Genomic DNA, 5187 nt, shown 5'->3' with positions numbered 1-5187 from the left:
TTACAGTGTTAAAACAAAACTCATATTGTTAAAAACAATCATACTTCTAAAAGCGCATGCAATTGTATTATTGACGACAATTATATTCCGCGAGGGGGGAAGTGGGAAACTATAACGGTCCCCTCACGTGTGTTCAGCCAACGTGGCTAATTTTGTCCACGTAGACTCGCGCCGCCGCTAAACGACAACATGGCTCACCTAATTTTATCTTGTGTCTCTAAAGTCAAACCATGATTAAGTTTAAGAATATTAATTGAAGATTGGAAATTAAGAACAAAAAATATATTTAATAAAGACGTTTGCAACTCTTTTAAGGGGAAAAAAAACAGTAACATGATGTTGTACAATGAATCAATGATTTTTAAATGCTTCCTTTTTACCAGAACCGCACACGTTTGTTAATAACAGGTACAATGAAGGTTCATCAATAATCACCAAAGCATACAAGAAAAAACATCTTAGAAAATAGAAAAACATGAAAGTGGAAGCTTCTTCATTTGATCCGGCATAAGGCTTTTTGCTTTGTTATGTGACATATCCAGTAAATTTCAACTTGTCATTGTTGTTAAGGATGTGACTAGTGTTGTGTTGGACAATTATTGGTTGGTTGATCAATGCAACGAAATCAACAATTACACAAGAATTTCTATTTCGTCAAAACTATTGATATCAATCCATAAATATGATTGCATATCATGATACTAAAATTCATCAATATTTAGCTTCACATAACACTTAAGTGAAGGGATTTATTGACTAAAACTAACCTAACATCTTGAAAGTTGTAAGAAAAAAGATGGTATAAAAACGAAATTTTACAGTAGCTTCGATGACATGTATGTCTATGCGTCGATAACTTGGACATTTTTTTGTATTATTTTTAATATTTTGTTAAACCTTGTTCATCCATAACAGTACCCTTATTTAGGGTTGGCTAGTTAAAACTCACTATCTATGAGACAATGACGTGACGTTGATGTTATGTTTTAACCAGCCTTGATTGTTAAACCATAACTAATGGTCTTATTGTCTATGTTTCGATGTGTATTTTATCTGTAATCATGAAGTGAATGCTATATGGTTAATTTGTTTTGTAATATAAATATAACTATATTTTTGATTCGTAACATGCCTATCGTCAAGTCCAGGGGAGAAGAACTTGCCACTACATGGAGTTGATAACTGCCGTCAAAATCTTGGTTTGGCCCGCCGCCTTGCATCATTTGACTACTCACGTGCTCTTTCCAGTTTCTATTTCCAGATCAATGGCTTTTACTTTTGTTCATGCATCCATACATATAACTTAAGCCGTTGGGTATACTCTAACCCCAACATAAATTAAGATGACATGATACTTTAAAGATGGATTAAACCACTACTCACTTGTGTTAAATTTGTTAAAAAAGGGGTTATGGATTATGCTTTTCACGGGTTAAAAGGCAAAGAAAAATATATTAAATTAACAATTAATTGAGGCGAGATGGAGTTAAAAGGATTAAACCATTTTCTTTAGGTGAGATGGAGTAAAAAAAGAGAAAAATTAGTGATCCGATGCTTATGTAAAGTTAAGAGGGGTTAGAGTGTACCCCATGGCCTTATCTTGAGTTCTTGACTAAGTAGCTATCTTTATTATGTGATCAATTATTATTTATTTCATTCGAAGTCTAAAATGTTACGTTGCATTAAAGAAAACCAATTCTTTCGATTTATAAAAGTAATATCAATGTTAAGGAAGCACTTAAGCATTTTTAACTGCCCAGCTAACCCTCACATCATATCCTTATAGCTTATAAGTTCTTAAAAGTTTTTACAAATCCTTAATAACCCTCAATTTCACCTCCGAACATACAAACCTTCTATATATTCTTACATTTTTATGACTTATCACCCATTTTTTCTTTAAATTCAAATAAAACTTATAAATCAATTTAATTATACAACAAAAAATTTTTGTCATCTTTTCAATTTAATTAGTCATTGTTAATACCTTAATACGAAGTGTTTAACTAAAAGGTTATTTAACTAAAATGTCGAATTTATAACTTGCATAAACAAAAAAGGACTAGCATGTAAAAGGTTTTTTTTACTGGCTATAAATACCCCATTTAATCCTCTACTCTAACGAATTCTATCTCATGTCTTATTTTATACCCTGGGCTTCATTCTCAAGTCTCAAATACAAGAGCAGTTACCACCACGGCCCTAATTTACCAACACGGGAATCTTTAATATATTTCTACTAGCTTTTTAAACCCGTGTATTACACGGGATTTGTTAAATAATAAAAATAAATAAGGTTCGTTATTTGAAAGAAATGAACAAAATTAAAGATAAAAAGGAAATAAAATACATAGAATAAACAATAAAAAGTCTATATCTCAAATTTACAAATCGAAAAAATCTATTCATATACAACATTTGCCAAAATTGATTTGACCCATTACCTATGAATATCAATGGTGAATGAGATGAGAGATTAGAGAATTAGAAAGAAAATTATAACCCATTTGTCAAAATTGTTTTTACCTATGACCCATGAATAGGTAGGATAAATATGATGAAAATTTAGAGAATTAAAAAGAAAATTATAACCCATTTGCCAAAAATTATTTTAAGCAAGACCTATGGATAACTAGGATGATGTGATGAGAGATTAGAGAATTAGAACATAAATTATAACCCATTATTCAAAATGGTTTTGCCTCATAACCCATGGACATGTCATGGATGAATGAGAAGAGAGATTAGACCAAAAATGAATATAAGATTACAACATCATACTCATTATTTTCTTTTATTAGTATTGTTAGATGTTAGATTTGCGTTGAACTTCGAGTTAGCAAGTTCATCCTATATCTCACACTTTTTTTTTAATTTGCTCTTGATCATTTAATGACACAAAATGACCTCCCAAATTTAGTGTATTTAGTTTTTTTTCCCTTTCTGAAACTTGTTGTTATGAATCCATTTGAATCCGTTTTTGCCGTTTCTTCGAACTCATAGCAAAATTTAATTTATTTATAGGTTTCTATATAAATATAAATTTGAGATTCTAAACTTTTTATTGTTTGTATTATATATTTAATTTATTTTTTGTCTTTAATTTTATGTCTTTATTTTAAGTAATAGACTTTATTATTCTTTTTCTCATCCGACAAATCTAGTATAATACGCGGAATCAAAAGTTAATAAAAAATATATAGGTGAAATATATTACAACTTGAAATATAAAACGACTACATTTAGTTAAACAAAGAAAATTAAACAATTCACCATTTATTACTTTCAAAACTCTCTAGAACATCAAGATTTTCCAACAGTATATAAAGGCAGAACACTCTGTTTTCATCACTCATCACAATTCTCACAAATGGCAAACATTTCCTTGATTCAACAAAACCATCCCACCTTAAACCAATCATGGGACCAACCCCTGTTCCACCACAGCTCCCTTCCCTTTAACCTCAACGACTCAGAAGACATGCTTCTTTTCGACATGCTAGCCACAATCCCCGAACCCTCATCCGAATCCGATTCCTCAACCACCCGAATCATCAAAGAAGAAGAAATAACATCCGAATCATCCCAATCCAAACCCGAGCCCCCGCGGACACCAAAGTCTTACCGAGGGGTAAGACGACGCCCGTGGGGGAAGTTCGCGGCCGAAATACGAGACTCCACCCGCCACGGGGTCCGGGTGTGGCTGGGGACGTTTGATAGCGCGGAAGCGGCCGCCATGGCGTATGATCAAGCCGCATTTTCAATGAGGGGGACCGCGGCCGTGTTGAACTTTCCGGCCGAGAGAGTGAAAGAATCATTGCTGGAAATGAAGTATGGGTTTGAAGAAGGGTGTTCACCGGTGATGGCATTAAAAAAACGTCACTCCATGAGGAAACGAAGGAAAAAGAAAGATAATGGTGTTTGTGGGACGGATGACAAGAGTTTGGTCGTGTTTGAGGATTTGGGGGCGGATTATCTAGAACAATTGTTGTGTTCCTCGGACACTAGTTCCACAATATCTTGGTAACCTTGTTTTATGAATCTATGATGTTTGTGCTTTGTATTTTTAACTCTATGTAAATTTTTCTAAGTTTAGTTATGTGTTCTCGGTGCAGAACCAATTTTAAGTAGAGAACTTTGAGTTGAGACGCATACTGCATTTTTATATAGTGCGTGGTAGATATAATGAAAGTTGAAAGAGAGTGTGGTACACGGTTAACTGGCCGTCTTCTGTACTTCATTTAAAACATATGTATACATGTTTATATAGTTATTACCGTTATGTTTCTAAAGTTGTTTATGTGTTAAGTGTCTCTAATTATTCATGATAGTATTTTTGATTCAAAGAGTAAAGATGATAGAAAGATTGTTGGATTTTTCATGTGTTTCTTTGCAAACGTATGAGATGGTACGTAGCAATAGTGTAAAGTGACATAATCAGTTGTAAAATGCTTATTTTTCATATACAAACTTGACAAATATGTATGGACTTGATTTTATGTTAAACATGACAAAATTAATAATTGTGTTGCCCGGATGTTTTCTTTCTATATAATATGACAAATAGTTGTGGTGCCCTAATCGTCTTATGAAATGTCATTCTTGGTTGGTAACCCTTTAGGTCGTAATCTTTAAACAATTAAAACTTTTACACTTAAAAACGTTAAAAGTGTGTCTCTGTCAATATTATGTAATCATATAACCACTAGTACTAGTGTTGAGCATATATAATTTTACAAGGATGCGGATGGTGGGACGGTGGCAATGGTGTTTGCAACGACGAATAGGTGGTAGCCATAAACAATAGTCGTATATGATACTAACATGTATGGATTTATTTTATGTTAGAAATTATTCTACCCATTTTAAATAACATTAAATACATATTACAACATAAAAACCATGCCTACTTGTGTTCAATTATGACTTGCAAGAATTATAAGGCATATTTGGATAGGTTATGCCTTTACCAAATTGCCCCTTATTTTGTTGGAAATAATGAGGTAACAAAATCGAAAATTAAAAAATCGTGAGAGCTTGAGTCTTTTGTGGGACATCTGTTCTAAATTAAAAAGGAAAAAGGAGAAAAAGAAGAAAGAAGCATGTTTCCTAAAGGTTAGCTAGATTTTTTTTTTGACTTGGAGGGAAATAAAACACAATTAAGTGAAACCTGCTAATAAATATCCC

General features: G+C 32.7%; 1 pseudogene; it reads left to right on the top strand.

Moving 5' to 3' along the window:
• The first annotated feature begins 3370 nt into the window (after positions 1 to 3370).
• Positions 3371 to 4078, top strand: LOC143601599 (ethylene-response factor C3 pseudogene; annotated as a pseudogene).
• Positions 4079 to 5187: the final 1109 nt, after the last annotated feature.

Source organism: Bidens hawaiensis, unplaced genomic scaffold (genome assembly GCF_021521415.1).
Source record: "Bidens hawaiensis isolate Kalapana, Puna unplaced genomic scaffold, B.hawaiensis_p1.1 tig00056815_1, whole genome shotgun sequence".
In the NCBI taxonomy this organism is placed as follows: domain Eukaryota; kingdom Viridiplantae; phylum Streptophyta; class Magnoliopsida; order Asterales; family Asteraceae; genus Bidens; species Bidens hawaiensis.
The sequence above is the reverse complement of the archived record's forward strand: the minus strand, read 5'-3'. Positions and strand labels throughout refer to the sequence as shown.